The 17,772-nt window shown below is 40.2% G+C and overlaps 1 non-coding gene across 1 annotated transcript; it reads left to right on the forward strand.

Moving 5' to 3' along the window:
- The first annotated feature begins 255 nt into the window (after positions 1 to 255).
- LOC118021444 lies at positions 256 to 445 on the forward strand. Its single transcript, XR_004682185.1, has one exon. It is a non-coding gene; the product is annotated as a U2 spliceosomal RNA (small nuclear RNA).
- Positions 446 to 17,772: the final 17,327 nt, after the last annotated feature.

The following is a 17,772-nucleotide window of genomic DNA, read 5'->3' on the forward strand; positions in this document are numbered from 1 at the left end:
GCTGGTATCTACATTATTTTAATTAGGGCACTAACTTGCTCTCCCATCGTTTCCTCCTGTCAGGCCACTTAGACCTGGGCTACTGAGGAGTCAATGCCTTGTTTTCTTGGCCTTTCTCTTGTCCATGTGTCAGGCTTTCAGAATGGTGTCTTCCAGTGAAAGCTCAGAGAGTATAAACACAAAGTGGGTGTCAGGAACTTTCTAACTGTCCCGAAAGCAGTATCAGTGATCATTAATAGCCAAAAAATGATCACCATTGCTTCTCGGCCTTTTGGCTAAGATCAAATATAGTATTTGTCCTTATCAGTTTAATATCTGACACATCCTCCATCATAGGACAATATACTAAATGGATTTTTGGAGCAGGGAGATGGAATAGGAGCTTGCTCTGTACACTCCATGCATCAACCTGGTGTCATGTACTTCTAGGAAAGATGCACCCCCTTGGGGTTAAAAATCACAAGTTTGAGGAAGACACTTCCAGAAGGGGCTATATATTGGTTCCTTTGGGAAATGGTGGCAACACCTGGGACACCCAACAGTTAACAAAAAAAAAAAGAGGCAAATCAGCAAAGCACTTTAGTCAGGTTGCTTTGCTCAGCCCACCTTTCTTTTGATTTGAATATATCTATACCATCTGTTTGGTTGGAGTGTTTGGGCAAGTTCCCTGAATTTCATTCCATCTGCCCTTGCCTCATTCCTGGACCTCTTTGGCCCTCCTTACGACAGCACATCTAAAATTTCCCTGTCTTTAATATCTCTTCCTCATTCATCCTGCAGAGGATGGCCTTTGTCTTTGAAAGTGCAGTTCACATTTGGTCTTATTCTTGCTCAGACACCTTTGGCACCAATGGCACCTCTCCATCTCCAAATCCTGGCCCCACTTTACATCTGTACCTATTTCTCTGGGTTCTTCCCTCACATACCCTCTGATCCAGTCCAGTTGGTACCCTTTGTGTTCCCAGAACATGCTCTCCCACATCCATGCTCTTTTTTTTTTTTTTTTTTGACAGAGAGAGAGATAGCGAGAGCAGGAACACAAGCAGGGGGAGTGGGAGAGGGAGAAGCAGGCATCCTGCTGAGCAGGGAGCCCAGTGTGGGGCTCGATCCCAGAACCCTGGGATCATGACCTGAGCCGAAGGCAGACGCTTAATGACTGAATCACCCAGGAGCGCCATAACTTAGCTTTTTTATTTTTATTTTTATTTATTTATTTATTTTTAAAAGATTTTATTTATTTATTTGACAGAGAGAGAGACAGCGAGAGAGGGAACACAAGCAGGGGGAGTGGGAGAGGGAGAAGCAGGCTTCCCGCGGAGCAGGGAGCCCGATGCGGGGCTCGATCCCAGGACCCTGGGATCATGACCTGAGCCGAAGGCAGACGCCTAATGACTGAGCCACCCAGGCGCCCCACATCCATGCTCTTATGAATTGAGTTCCCAGCATCTAGATACCTTCTCATTCTCATTTCTCCTCCTCAAAATCCTACCCACTTTTCAGGGCCCAAGTAAAAATTGATCTCTGTTATGGAGTCTACACCCATATTTGTGATTAAAGAAGTCTCTCTCTTGCTCCTTTTTGTGTAGCACTTTGTACTAGTCATGGTGTGCTTTGTGTCTCATCTTCTCCACTAGGCCACAAGCTCTTAGGGGGTAGTTGTTTGGTGAGCCTTCCTGTCCACCTCCCGCAGTGCCCAGCATCACACCTTGTTGAGCAGAGGTGCTTAGAAATGCCTATTGGGCAAAATTAAAAGCAGGATGTGACATCAACTGTACAAGGACCTTTTCCTTGAATTAATCTGGAAAGTAAAAATAGACTATTGTCAAAATGACTAGATAATGTACTTGAGATAAACTACTTATGTACAACCTAAAAGTGCATTTAAATGTTCTTTCTCTCTCTCTCTCTTTTTTTTTTTTTTAAGAAGAAACAATTCCTTCAGATAGCTGATTTTGAAATAGATCTATGGGGCATTTTATTTATGTATTTATTTATTTTTTAAAGATTTTATTTATTTATTTGACAGAGACACAGCAAGAGAGGGAACACAAGCAGGGAGAATGGGAGAGGGAGAAGGGCTTCTCACGGAGCAGGGAGCCCGATGTGGGGCTCGATCCCAGGACCCTGGAATCATGACCTGAGCCGAAGGCAGATGCCCAATGACTGAGCCACCCAAGTGCCCCTCTATGGGGCATTTTAATGGTCTGCATTTTAAAAAGATAGTCTTAAATTCCCTAATCAGGTAGGAAGGAAGGTTGGAATTATCCCTATAAAATGTATTCTGATTTCCAGTTTCCAAAAAGGCATCTGAAATAATAGGTATTGAGTGTGCCTGGGATGGTGCTCTGTAGGTGGCTTCATTAGCAATGTCCTAGATACAGTTTTACATCTAGATTGGTTTTGTTCAGGAGAAGCACAACTTTTGTTGGAAAGCCCAACTGCTGGTGCAGCGGGGCAATTGGAATGAGTTCTGTATGAGAGAGATCCTTCACAGAATGTGTATCTTCATCAAAATTCTAACTGCGTTGAAACTGTCATTCAAAGAGTTAACATCTGTGAAGAATAAAAAATGCAATGGAGAGGTTTCAGGCAAAGCATGGGGAGACTGATAAAATTATCAGTGAATTAAATTCAGACAGATGGCTTTGGAAAGGAATGAAGTACACAAACCTTATGTAGAGTATAATGACTCTCACTCTGACAGGGGCTTTGTCAACAGGGTAAGCGGGTTTTCTTCCTTCTTTCCTTCCTTCCTTCCTTCCTCCTTCCTTCCTTCCTTCCTTCCTTCCTTCCTTCCTTCCTTCCTTCCTTCCTTCCTTCCTCTCATTCTTTCTCTTTTTTTTTGCTTTTCTTTTTTTTTTTTAAACTGGATTTTAAAGCAGTTGGAAGTCAAATTTTTCTCCTTTTCTGAAGATGTTATTTAGTACCTAAACAAAAACAACACTAGCTTGTAAAACCACCCGGACAGCGTCAGACTCTGAAGTTTCGGGTGTAGGTGCGCAGCACCTTTGGGTAAAAATAGAAGGCGTATGGTAGGCACCACGCGTGTTGCTGCTTCTCACTGCCCTCAGATTCACTGCCCACATCAATAGGTCCTTGGCAGTGAAAATATTTCTACAGAACAGAGGCCAGTCATTAGCTGTGCTTACAATAGCAGGATAGCAAGGGAAGCTTTCAGTCATTCAACACACACACAGAATAAAGACACAAATAGACTGATGTCTGCTTTTAAAAATTTCGGTTCTTACCATTGTTTCTGGTCAAATTAAAAAAAGATAGCTCTTAGAAAGAGTATCCCATTTGAGACTATCATTTTACATTTAGACAGAAATGGTGAGAAAATGATATGTTATTCCTCTCTCAGGATTTCTTTTTCCTTGTGGTTTTTACTTTGTCTTCACTTATTTGGCTCCAGGGGCCCCCTCTTTCAGGTGCCAGGCCCCGGCATATTCACGCTTGGATGCGGATGGCCAGGCTGCTTCTTAGCAATGGACTTTGCCTTTGTTCCAGACCAGATGTGCTGTTTCTCCCTGGTAACAGTTTGCATTGTGGTACCTTATTACACGGTGCTCTGTGGAACTGGTGCCAAGGTGGCCTCCAATGAGCCAAGAGCAGCGCTGAATCAATGAGACAGCTGGCAGCCCCCCTAGGGAGGAAACGTTTTTACCTTTTTGATTCATGCAGTCTCCGCTAGTTCAGATCCAGGATGCCATGAATGATTTTTCTTAGCGACAGGTGAGAACAAAAAAGCTTTGTAAACCTAATTCAATAGAAGCTGGAGACTCGGTGTGCTATTGATTAAAAGGAGAAGACGATGAAGGGGAAGTGTACACACAGTCCAGTTGCATTTTCCCCGTAATCGACTTCTGTGCTTCTGGCTGTGTTGGAGCTGTCAGGTTTGCTGGGAGGAGAAGCTTGAAAATCAGGAGTATTGTGTTTATTAACCTAGGGTGAGGATTTTAATCATTTTTGTAAGATTGCATATTATCTTCAAAAACAAGATTACTCCTTTTTCATTTTTTAGCTATAAAATTCACTGATCTATTGCTAACTTTGCTAAAAATTTGAGGTGACTTCAATGGGCTTGTTCACATCATCCAGGCTTTAATGTTTGGGATTTGTTTATCTATTAGGGCTATGGGTTTAGGTAAAAATCACCCACATTTACACTCAAGCAAAGGATTACAACTCAGTTTGAGTTCTCGCCCTTGGTCCTACATGCCAGCACGCTTTTTGAGTGAGCAAGAACACTAGTCCTGCACTGCCTTGTGTCCAATTGCTCTGTAAAAGCAGGCCAGTTCTTGAGCCATTGTAATCAGAGGACCATTAGATGAGGTGGCACAGTACCTGAGAGCTCCAGTCCTGGTGTGGCTGAGAGGAAAAAATGTGACAGTAACAGAAGTCAGGGACCCTGAGGTATATCATCCCCATCAATCATGGCAGACATATTGGCAAAATGATGGATGACATCCAACCACTGACCTTGGTGGGTCAGCCTTTGTCACGCAAGTAACAGAATAAGTCAGAGCAGTGGGTCTACCTACCATCAAATAGGAGTGATAAGCTGTGACTGCAGCAGAGGGAAAACAAACATTAGTGTCAAATGTCGTCTGTATTTCTGAGCCAGGGGGAGTAGGTACCTTATTGTTTAACCATTGAATAGGATTGGGTATTTCAGGAAGGGGGAAAATCAGTGTTACAAGGTGTGCTTGTAGTATTATGAGTTTTTCTCTTAACTAAGATATTACTTAGAGAGTAGTGAGTCTGTAGAGTAGATATTCTCATAGGGTGAAAACTGTTATAACATGGATTACTTTAAACCTGAGTATTGGCTCATATACATGCAGTTCAGCATTCAGTTCGTGACAGATGGTTTGGCTTGGGTATAGACATAATTTAGTCTGGGATTTCTGGTGATTTTCCCTTGATGGTCTTAGAATTTATCTCTCAAACAGTCTCTCAAAGCTTCACAGTTATAAATGACCTATCCCAGGTCCCTTCTCTGAGTTTAAATATTACTTGATTGGTCATAGAAAGTCAGGAGAAAATTTTAATAATGAGCAGCAGGACATGTGGAGGGCTTGATGTCTACTGAGGACAAAAGAAACAGAGATTATGATCCACTTGCATTTCCTGGGAAAGTGAGGTTAGAATAGATTGAAGCAAGATCTACACATTTATTTTCCAGATGGCTTTATGCCATGTTGTGAGGAATTCAGTCAGCTTTATCGCTGAGATCCATATCCCTAAGCCAGTGGAATCACGAAAATCCTGTCTCATCTCTTTTGGAATCAATATTTAAAAAAAACAAGAGACCCAGATATCATGTGCTTGTCTCCCCTCAAAGCCAAAAACTCAGGTTAGTATCCTGAGGAGTCCAGTCAAGGGGAACCAATCAGGTGGTGTATTTACATTTAGGGGTCAGACCTTGCATATTTCCAATCCAGCCAATTCATGTTGGTATGCACTTTCCCCCAGACATCTTCTGTGTGCTTACCACTGTGCCAGTCATCAGTAAAAAGGTTAAGGCAAACAAATGAGACATTATTTATCATAGCAGGCTTTATAGACTTCAAGAGGTGGGTACAAGCTGAAAATGCATATGAAATCAAGAAGGACTTAGGAAGAAAAGGAGCAATATTATACGCATACTAGCTTTATTAAGGAAAGGAAATCTAGGGGTGTTTCAGAGTCAACCTTCCCTCTTTTGAGATTGGTATCAGGGAGGATGAACATATCTTCTCACAGATGACCTGATGATATAAGCTATTTGTCTGAACCAGAAGGACATTTCTTATATTCTCCAGCTCTTGCAATTGGAGCAGACACTGAGCAGGCAAAACATCTGGATCGATTGTGTTTGGCTGTGGGGACTGGTGTTTAGAGAGAGAAGATAGGGCATAAGTTCTGATGGTATTCTGGATGTGTTTCTTTCCTTTCTGGATGAAAGCCAAAGATGCTGCTAGACTGAAAACTGAGTTCTCTTGGTAATATTTCCCATTCTACTTGAATGCAGGATTTATAAGACATTGCTCTTTGGGTCTAGGTGTCATTTTGGGATCACATCATGATAGCTCTGTGTGTGTGTGCTGGGAGGGCAAAGTTGCAGAGCAGTTACTCAGCTGTGCTGGGGAAAGAAGCAATTACCAGAGCACATTTGAGCCCCGCTTGTCAGAGTGAGTTTCACTCGGGTACAAGGAAAGCATTAACTTGGGCAGTGTCTCTTTTTGAAGGCTTAATTTAGTTTTTTCTTCCCTTTAATTGTGCGATTTCAGTATTTTAACCACAATCCCTAGGCTGTAAGAACCTTTAAACAGCTCTTTATTATGAAGCAGGGCATGAGTTTTTGAAGAAGAATGAACAGGGACCTACATAATTTACAGGAAAACTGCACGATAGAATTTTTCTTTACAAAGAACATTGGGGTTACATTGGCACAAGCCAAATACCTTTTTAATGAATAGTCAGTAATCAGCAGCAGCTACAGTAAATGCTTGAGTTTTTTTTATCTTTTATGTGCTATGAGTCCATAAATTAAGCATCTGATTCTGATTGCTGTCATGAATACACACGCCTCTTGCTACCCACCCCCACTGCTCAGATCCCCTGCATCAGCTCATGCTCAGTTTAGAGCAGTGTGAAAAATGGAGGGCAAATCTCTTTTAATATGTTCAATTTCCATCCACTTTCAATGCTATAATGGAAAAAGAATGTTGACAATACACTCCACTTTCTTTTTTGGATCTAGATCACAGTTTGGGTTTTAAGACAGCAGTATTATGTTCTAGAATGTAAGAAAAAGAGTTTATACTCTTTTTTTTTTTATATTCAAGAGCCATTAAAATAAATTGAATTTGCCAAGGTGTCTTTTTTTTTTTAAGCAAAGCTTTATCTACATTGTAGGCTTTCAATTTTCTCATTCCTCTAAGATTTTGCACATGTTATTTTCATCACTTGGAATGTATCCTCCTTTTTTCTATTCTCTGCTTCTCAGTATTTCTAATTTTAACAAAACCCCAAACAAATGCTTCAGGAAATTATTCTTTTCTCATGTCATCTACCGCCAATCCTGTTCACTTATCTCTCAATTGTTCCTTAGCCTCTGTGAAGTTTATGTGAACAGATGGTTATTAATTTAAAACCAAGATCCTTTCTAAAAGTTTAAGAATATTTAAAAAAATCTAAACATATTTTCTAATTTCAACAATATTATATTTGGTAGTTATGGTTCCAGGCCAAGCAACAAAGGCTATTTATCCCAAAGTATGGATTAAGTACAAATATTTAAAAAGGAGCATCAGAAAATATTATTGTGATAGTGACAATAAGATAAAATATTAGAGCTTCATATGTGCCAGGTACTGTTTTAAGTCCCTCACAAATACTAATTCATTTACTTTTCACAATATTCATGTAAGGTAAATACTATGATTTTGCCTATTTTACAGAGGTAGAAACTGAGGCAGGCACAAGGAGGTATAAGTAATTTCTCAAATTTGTGGAGCTAAGTGGTAGAGCCCAGGCGCTTAACACAAAATCCTATGATTTTGACAGCAGTGTTAAGGAAAAAAGCCTATAATATAACTTTAGTAAGTATATTCAGAAAATAACTCTGGGACCCTTTTAAGTGCTTTGTAGATAACGAACGAGAAGGAAGAAAAAAACTTCATAAATATGGGCTATGTTAGTTTCCTCAAAGGCCCACTAGGTGGCAGTGTTGCATGCTACAGCTTTGTGGCTTAATCTGCTTAACCCGGGGCCTGGGGTTTGTAGGGGGAAGTGAAAGTGAGAAATATGTGTGGAGTGTTTATTATTCAGTTGTCATAAGTTGGAGGGTGACTTATTAATGGTTGTCACTTGCTGTTATCCTTAACTTTTTTTGAGCTTATATTCTCCCTTTAACTCAGTAAATTACAGTATTTTAGGACAGAGAATATTTTGTCTTTCCACAGCTCCTGCAGTTGAGTTTCTCATACTCGGAAAATGGCAGAAGTCATTCCTACAGAGTGCAGAAGCTAAACTTTGCCATGGGAGAAACACCTTCCTGATCAAGGTATTTCGTCAGCCAAGTAAGTTTCTTACTCCATCTCAAGTAGCAATCTAAACATTATATCCACTCAGTATTGTTAAATACATGTCATACAGCATTTGGAATTCTGATTATTACATAAGCACAGTGATTTTGTAGTTTAAGTGTGAAAAATATCCATTGTGTCATTCCATCAGCTGAAGAGAGTGACTTTTCCTGCTCTCTTTTGTATTTCACTGTTATTGCCTGAGGAGGGAGCAACACTGAATGGAGGAAACCCAAGAGAAAATTTGGGTAGAATGTAAATACTGTGGAGAGGTGAAGTGTTTAACTTTGCATTAGGTAAGCAGAATTTCAGCAAGTCAGGATCAGCAAATTTGTGCGATGTTCTGGTAAGCCACTTCCCGTCTGCAGCGCACTCATTAATTTTCGGAAGCCTGACAGAATGGCTAAAAGGATGATCAATTTCAAGTGTCACTCCTGGCATGTTTTTAGCCTTATGTAAAAGGAGTTCTTGACAAGGAACCCTGTTAGTGCCCTCAAAATGTCTCCTATTATTAAATATTGGGAATAAGCTGAAATAATGAAACTAGCTTTTTTTTGGTCATCAGAGTGGACGGTTTAGGAGATGATGAGATTAGTGTCTATTACTGACTATTAGGTAGGCCCACTTAAGCACTCAAACCAGCAAAACCTTGAGAGAAGTAGACACATTTCAGGAGAGCTACTTTTCTTTAATGGATTTGTTTGGAACAAATGGGATATCTCTACTCATTTTCCAACTGATTGCATAACATTGTTACCTAGCAGATAAAATCCTGTCTCTCTTCCTCCTCCTCCCTATCCGTTTTTATTCTAATATGTTGCTTTAATCCAGGGTAGGTAACTGGTGTCACTGGAGCCCCTGAGCTGTCCCTGAGGGAGTTTTAGGTGGCACTGGAGGTGTCTCTCTACAGAAGGACAGTGTCTTTCTCTCCTTGTGTTTGCTTCTCTCTTTCTCCTCACTCAGGTATTTTTTCCCTTCTTCCCTGGATGTCACATTTTTCTCCTTTTCCTTTTGATAACACTCTCTATCCTTAAATCTTTAGGCCAAATCATAGGCAGTGTTGGCCATTTTGATACCTGTTGGCAGTAAAGCATTTGCTGATGTTGGTCTTAATTCCCTTTATAATCTAATATTTGGTGAATTGATTTTATTTCCAATGTGCTTGGTGAAAAAAGGGGAGAAAGTTACTACAGATCCCAGGTGCAGAATCTCTACGGCAGAGATGTGGAAAATTCTAAGAAAGATACAGCCTTAAGGTCAGACAAACATTGCACGGCCCTGTATGTGGCTCGGTAGTGTGCAGGCACTCGTGTCTGAATGGCAGACAGGGGCCAGGTGGTTAAAGCAAGTGAGTGGCACAGACTTCGTAAGAATGGAGAAGAAGGAAAGAGCATGTAGGCCATGTCCTGTGGAAGAAAGAAAGACAGGGAGAAGGAAAGAAAGAAAGGAAAAGAAAAGAAAAGGTATTTGCAGGCCCAGAGTACCATAGGCAGCTTTTTTGTAACTCCTGCCATAAAGTAAATACTATGAGTTCTGGAAATAGAATATTGTAATTTTGTTACACCTGGGAATCTTAATGTTACCACAGTGTTCCGGCAGAACAGTTTGAGCACAGTTTTCTAGATGAATGTTCATCCACTCAATTAAAACTCTGTAACTCATCAGAATGTGAAATTCTGAACTAAGTTTGGAAACAATAAACTGACTAATTAAACAACGTCACCTACTGTTAAAATACAAAGAGTTATTAATTTATAAAGCTAATTGGATTGGAATCCAACTAAACTCAAACCAGAGTTACATTCTAATTGCTCTTTTACTTTAGAAAATATCAAAGACCACGAGATGATATTTTTATGGTGACAGTTCTTAACAATCCATGCAGGCCTTCAGTAGAAGCCTTTATGAGAGTAGTGGTATTTGAAAGAATAAAGTGTAACAGGTCAACTTTGTGGAATTGACTCAGAGTGCATTAGAGAAGGAATTTTTAAAGGCCTTTTAAAAGTATATATTCCATATATACTAATACCTAATAATCTCATTATATGTTTTTTTTAATTTTGTTTTCTGCAATGTTGTCTGAAATACAGATTTGACAAATTGAGTTGTTCTCAATACTTTGAAGCAGTTACGAATTGTTTCCTTTGTCTTAATAGAGCTGTCAGGCTGTTTATAATCATGTTGGCTTTGATGTCTATCAAGAATTGACACACAGAGAGAAAGTTGGGAGGCCTGTTTGACATGACACTCCCCCATAGATGCAAGGTGACTGACTTACCCAAGTGGAACAGCATGTAGAGACAGCGTGACATGAAGTAGAGGATGCTTGGTTTTCTAGTCCAGATGCCCATGGATGTTTGGGCATTGCACTGTGAACACTTCCTCTCAGATGTTTGTCTTCAAGGAGGGCCTCAGGTTGTGGGGGTTCTTCCTTTCATAACCTACGTTAAAATAACCTCAAACAGACCTGTGAGTCCTATCAGTTTTCCTCTTTGGTGAGTTTCCTCTAGCTGTTACCCAGCCTCCTGAAACTGTGGCCTGCCGAGTTTCTTGGGAGTCCTGAGCACACCCAGGTTCCCTGTTCCTAACATCCTGTCAGGAAGTGTCAACTGCAGCTTAATCCTCAATACCGAGGACTGTCAGAACGCTAATCCCCACCCACTGTGGGCTCTCAGTAAAATTAAATAACTCCCAGGAACGGTGCTGAGCCCTTACACCGGACTCTGGAGGTCTGCAGGTGTCAAGGTTAGTCCCCTGTGGCAGTGGGCTGGGGAATCCTGAAACCACCTGCCTTTTGGCCACAGCTGTGAGGAGCCAGGCTGTATGGGACATCCCCACTTTCCAGCTCAACACTGCTACTGGCCTTGAGCAGATGCCGCTCAGGGCGGGTGACTTTTACCTCCTTGGGTTCTGTCAGTTATGCATTCCACCTAATGACCTTTCCTTCATGTCTCTTTACTTGGTGCCCATTTATGGGTGTAAACAGTGTCTCATTATCAGTTCCCTCGCTTTGGGTTTTGCCAGCCTTGTGTCAGGCTACAGTCTGTCAGCAGCCTGTCACCTGCAGTTCAAAACCAATACTCCTGCTCATTTTGCCCACATACATCTTTCTCTCTGCCAGTGGACGGAGCCTCAGTGCCATGCTTAAGGTGCCGTTGTGTGGTACAAAGGAAGACAGGGCTAGGAGAGGCTCTGAACTCAGTCACCTGTCAAAGATTATGTCTTTATGAGGCAGTTTCACCCAGGCTTTCCTATTTGGCTTGTAGTTTTTCCCTACATGCCTCTCACCCTTCTTGTCACTTATCCACATGCCCCTCAGAGAGAACTGTGGTAGCTATTAAGTGGGATTTTAACTTGAACAACTGTAGGACTTGAAAGGTGAAGGTTGGTGGCAATACTGATGCAGTGAGTGGGAAGAATAGGCAATTGCAATTCACTTGCCACCCATACACCTCTGTGGGGAAGATGATAAACAATTGGCTTGAGAGAAACAGTCATAAGGCTCCTTTAAGGGTTTATACAAGAGAAGAAATAATCTGTTTTGTTTTGGGTAAGGCACATTGCTTCTGAAGCTGATTGGTCTTGTCATACGACTATACTTTCTTCTCTTCAAATGTTTCATTTCTCTCTCTCTTTTTTCTTACTAGATGTAGAAACCTACTTCCTACCTTAATGGCACTGAATTGAGTAAAGCTGCATTTCCTTGACAGTAAAAAAGTATGCACCATAGCATGTTGCAAGCCAATATGTGTGTGGTGTGCATATATTTCATCCCTGGACTTCTGTCTGAGCAATGAGTGAACACACACACACACACACACACACACACCTCCATAACAATCTCTTTTTCATATCTGCCTAGATAGGTAATGTCTTATGTAAATAAGTCTCTAATTAATTTTTATGACCTACACAGGCTTCTGCAATTCTTTTCCTCAGCACCATTGTGTACAGAGTTAGCATAATATTAAAGTTCTTTTAATAATTTTTATTCTTTACTCTGCTATCCTATTTCCAATCTGTAACACTTTAAAAATCTATTTTTTTCTTTTGAAACCCTTTTTCCCCTTAAACTGGAAAATTTTATAATTAGGTGGTGGGATAAAATCAGTAAAATAAAAAAAAGAATCTCTCAAGATTTAACTTCCTATGTGCTATCTTTGGATAGCGATTTGCAAGGTGCCTGAGAATGCATGGCCTGAGAAGTTGTTTGGACTGCACTTTTTTCAGTAATTGAAGTAATAGTTCATGTGTGGATGCAGATTATAAAGTTCTGTAATAGTTCCCATTTGTTCATATTTTTATCCTTGCTGCCAGCATCTGCTTTATTTTCTGACTGCATTTGTAAGTATTCTGTAGAAGCTGTATGAGAATTTAACCTTCTCTCTTCCAGAGGACAAGGGAATGCTAACAGATGAGGCTCTAATGGGGTCTTTTTGCATCTTCCCATTTTCCCACCAAACTGTGCATTTTATCCTGCTTCAGTGTTATGATTCACATGGAGTAAGGTATATGCACCAACAGGCATGTGCTTTTTACACCAAGAGGAGTTCTCACTGCTCATTGCAGAGAACTTCTTTTTAAAATTTCCTGGTAGTAGGATTTTTATTTTAGTCTGGAAACACAAGCATTCCTCTGGGTTCTTTTTGTGTGTGTGGAGCCAAAGCAAGTTTCTAGAAGTCAGAAGCTGTGCCTTCCCTTTGCTTTGTTACGGGCAAATTTTGGAGGTTTCTCATTACAGATTGTGCACTTGGCATCATCTTTACAGGAGCGACAGACCTTTCCATTTAGTTACAGTATGTGTTTCCGAAGACAAATTAAATCTTTTCTGCTGAGAGCAGAGAGATCTTTTTCTTCCCTCAACCAGAAAAGATCTAGTTAGCTTATGTTAATAACAGAATCCCCCATGTTATGGCATGACTTTCTCACCATGCATCTTCTGAAATACTCCTCATATGACTGGATGTAATCAGGAAGTGGGTAGTATGATTAAATAGTCCTAATTTATGTTGGGGCAACTTGGAGCTAGAAGCTTCAGAAAATATATGTAAGAACCTCTCATATTTCTGGTATTTTAATTAAACAGTTTAATATGCACATTTCCCCAGATTTTGATACCATACTCTACCCCCTAAATACCCACTAAATATTTTATGTTGTATTTACATTGACTTCTCATAATTGACCAATTCTAGATGAATTCCACACCAATTATCAGGAGAATAGTTAAAAGCATCCAGAGGGTGAGGTTGAAGCAAGGTCAAATTAGAGGCAAAGACCTGGTGTGATCATCCCCATACATGTCTTAGGTTAGGTGCCCCAGCAGCAGACCCCCGAGATGAGGATTAGCATAGGAGTGATTTGCTAAAGAAATGCCCCCTGGACAAACACAAAGGAGTGATGGAACCAAGGGTGTGATTCCATGCTAAGATCCAGAGGAGACTGACTTTGGTCTACCCCACAGGGAAATACTTGAGGCAAGAAAACTGGGCTTTTCTAACCCTGTACTCCATGAGCTAAATACTCTGAGGGTGAAGCAAGCTGACTCAGTAGCTTGAGGGCTGTATTCCACAGAAGAATAATAAGTATTATCCATTGAAGGTTAAGGCCCACTGCAGCCAGAAGAGGCCACAGAATCAGCAAGGGGCAAGTGGGCAGAGTATGGCACAACCGCGTGCTCTAAATCCTGTGAGAGCTGGTTTGGGCTTCATAGTATCACTTGGATGTTTCCTCAAAGGTGAATTATTTTCCCTTTAGTTAAGTCTACTAGGATACGAGTCCATTAGTAGGAAGCTTGAATGCTAAATAGAAGAGATATCCTGGAGCCCAATTCAATCTGCTTTTAAGAGTTGATTGTGCACATCTCTTCCTAACTCCTTGTTCAGGGATGCACTGGTAACTTGTCATCAGCTATGGTGGGAGTGTTCCCATATGGAAATTTGAAATTGCCACCGATCAGGGCTTTAATGGGGGGCGGGGTGGTAGGGAGGGAAGCTGGTAGTTACAGTGATTACCATCATAGCACCCTGATGCCAGGCAAAAATGTTAATAGAGAAAAGATATTACTAAAAGTGAACATTTATTCTATTAAATACACTAAATAATGTACACAGTAAATAACATTAAATAATGTATGTGAAAGCATTCTTAAGTGTGAAGTGCTATATAAATGTAATTCTTGAAATCACTTGTTGCAACATATGAGACTTATAACATTTCTCACCAGTGCCACTAAACTGGCAAAATACTGTAAAAATAATTGTGAAAAGGTGATTCTTCAGTTGTTCTGATATAACTGTTGCTGCTATTAGGCTAGAGCAATCCCAGAAGAGAGTTTAGTTATCACTTTCTTCTTCTTTTATTTCCTTTCCCCGAGATGTCTGGTTAATTGCATTATGACTCATGTCTTCTATTTTTGCTTCTCACATAGGTAGATATAAAATGTTTTATTGGGAGAGGTCACCACATAAACGTGTAATACTCTTTTCTGGTGGATATTGTGAGGAAAATAGACTAGTTCAATAGAAAGAAACCACAACAAAAAACCCAAGAATTTCTAGCCTGCCTGAATATTTTATTTTTTATTTTATTTTTTATTTTACTTATTTTATTTATTTTTAATTTTATTTATTTATTTGACAGAGAGAGACAGCAAGAGAGGGAATACAAGCAAGGGGAGTGAGAGAGGGAGAAGCAGGCCTCCCGCCAAGCAGGGAGACCGACGTGGGGCTCAATCCCAGAACTCCGGGATCATGACCTGAGCCAAAGGCAGACGCCCAACGACTGAGCCACCCAGGCACCCCTGCCTGAATATTTTAAAGGAACATTCTTCAAACTTTAAAAAAACCCAGCAATGATTTTTTTTTTTTAAGTGCTATGTTATGACACCTTGTTTGAGGGATGGGGGAGGTCACTTCAGTTCATTTAGCAGCCCCTAACATGCCATGACTAGTACCCAGGCACTGGGGAATGCAGTGAAGAAAACTGCCCTGAAAAGATTGATTCATAACCCCTCTCCCATTCCAGAAAGTCAATGAGTCCTATTTGATAGCTGAGATTTTGAAAGCTCAAGAATGGTAGACAGAATCATACCCTCCCTTCCAAAAGATGTTCACATCCTAATTCCTGAAACCTGTGAACATGTTACATAGCCAAAGGAGCTTTGCAGATAAGATTAGGCCAAGGATTTTGAGATGGGTAGATTATCCTGGATCATCTGGATTGGCCTAATGTAAATTACAAAGGTCCTTAAAAGAGAGAGGCAGGAGAAGGTGTGATGATGGAAGCAGAGGTCTGAGTGATTGGAAGCGGTGATGAACCAAGGAATGAGGTAGCCTGTAGAAGCTGGAAAAAAACAAGGAAGGAGATTCTCCCCCAGGGCCTCCAGAACGAGCACAGCCTGGCCAACATCTGTTTTAGACTACTGACCTTCATTCAGAACTGCAAGATAATAAATTTGTGTTGTTTTAAGCACTAAGTTCGTGATACTTTGTTACAGCAGCAATGGGAACAAACACACCAAGATTCTAGGCTCTAGTCTCTCCTCCAAAGGTACCCCTTGGGCCTCCTTTTTTATAGTGCTGTTTGGTGATTCCCATGAGCTAAGAAGGGACAGTAATAAATGCAGCTCCAGAGAGGGATGCTGCATGTGACTTTTAAGGAGCTTAAACTTTTCTGCATTGATTCATTTATCCCAACAGATTTTTTTTTTATTAGAAAGGATTTTATTCTAACTTAGCACACAAAAACATTAATAGTTTCTAATATATGAAGTCTTTTCAAATTATATTATCTTCCTGCTAACCTGATTTTTACAAGATAAGCATTTTCTATTATAAATGAATTAGGTATTCATTATAGAAAATTGGAAATAGAGGGAAAAAGAAAAAGCATCCATTTTCCCATTATCAGAGAAAACCATTCAACATTTTTTCTTCTAATGTTTTATGCACAGTTTTTATATTTATTGCACTTATTTAATAACATTTTGTGTCCTGCTATTTTTACTTAACACTATATAAATATTCACTGTATGCTTGTGAACTTATTGTAACTATAATTTTTTCTGTTCTCCAATTTGGATTCTTGAATAAACCCAAACGCAGTGAGGGGTTCTTGCATGCAAATGTAAAAAAAAAAAAAAATCAACTCTAGCTAATGGAAACAGAAAAGAATTATATTGAAAGGGTATTTGGTGACTTATGGAACTAATGGGCAGACTAGAGAATCAAGGGAGATGAGATGTAGCCAATATCATGCTGTTCAGGACACTTATGATCGTGGTTGTGGGGCTTTCGCTTCTGACTATACCATCTTTCAAAAATTGCCTCCAATACACAAAGAGGCCCAAGAAGCATTGTGCCAATCTTTGTGGTAGGGGTCTCCCTGCATAGCATAGTAACCTTGGAGAGAATATTCTGATATTGTCCTCTATAAAATTCCTTAAACAATCAGGTTTCTATATTTTTAAGGGATTTATATGCCACTTTGTGATATGTAGGTATCTTCCCAAGGTTTCTAGGATAACTTCTACCTTGATTTCCAAATCATATCAAGATATCATCCATACAAGGGACAAATATGATGTCTTGTGTAGAGATGTGATGTTCAAAAGTTTGTTTTATACCAAACTGTGGCATGGAGCTAGAGATTTCATTAGAATCTGAGGTGGGATGGATGGTAAAAATATACTGTGTTCCTTGCCAGATTATAGCAAACTGCTCTGGACTTTTCTGCTTTTAGTGATATATAGAGAGAAAGACACTTTTTAAAAATTAAAAGCTACATATTAGATACCCAAATCTGTTTGTTTGCTTCAGGAAGGACAGCACATATGGAACAGCACCTTCACGTAGAGCAACCAAATGATGAAGTGAACATGTTGTCACTACCTTAAATTCTCTAAGACCCTCATGTCTTCTGCACAGGCTAAACTGAAAGTTAAATGGAATTTTCCATGTATTTGTTCCACAAATATGTATTAAGTACCTAATGAGTGCCAGGTCTATTCTTTTTTTTTTTTTCCTTCCTTTTTTTTTTTTATTATGTTATGTTAATCACCATACATTACATCATTAGTTTTTGATGTAGTGTTCCATGATTCATTGTTTGCGTATAACACCCAGTGCTCCATGCAGAATGTGCCCTCTTTAATACCTATCACCAGGCTAACCCATCCCCCCACCCCCTTCCCCTCTAGAACCCTCAGTTTGTTTCTCAGTGTCCATAGTCTCTCATGGTTCGTCTCTCCCTCCGATTTCCCCCCTTCACTCTTCCCCTCCTGCTATCTTCTTCTTCTTCCTTTTTTTTTTTTTTAACATATAATGTATTATTTGTTTCAGAGGTACAGATCTGTGATTCAACAGTCTTACACAATTCACAGCGCTCGCCATAGCACATACTCTCCCCAATGTCTATCACCCTGAGTGCCAGGTCTATTCTAACCTCTGAGATTGCTAAGCAAACAAAAGAGTTAAAGGTTCCTGCCATCATGTAGCTTATATTCTCATGGGAATCACCTCATCTGCATTTTTCTGGTTTGGAGGAAGACACTCATCCCAGAGGATTTACTATTTGGGCAGAGAGGGAGGGTGCCAGGAGCTTCCAGGTAGCCCTTCCTGCTCTGCTGGCTCGCCCTTCCTTCCTTCCTTCCTTCCTTCCTTCCTTCCTTCCTTCCTTCCTTCCTTCCTTCCTTCCT

Source organism: Mirounga leonina, unplaced genomic scaffold (assembly GCF_011800145.1).
Source record: "Mirounga leonina isolate KUSES-001 unplaced genomic scaffold, KU_Mleo_1.0 Mir_174, whole genome shotgun sequence".
NCBI classification, from domain to species: Eukaryota; Metazoa; Chordata; class Mammalia; order Carnivora; family Phocidae; genus Mirounga; species Mirounga leonina.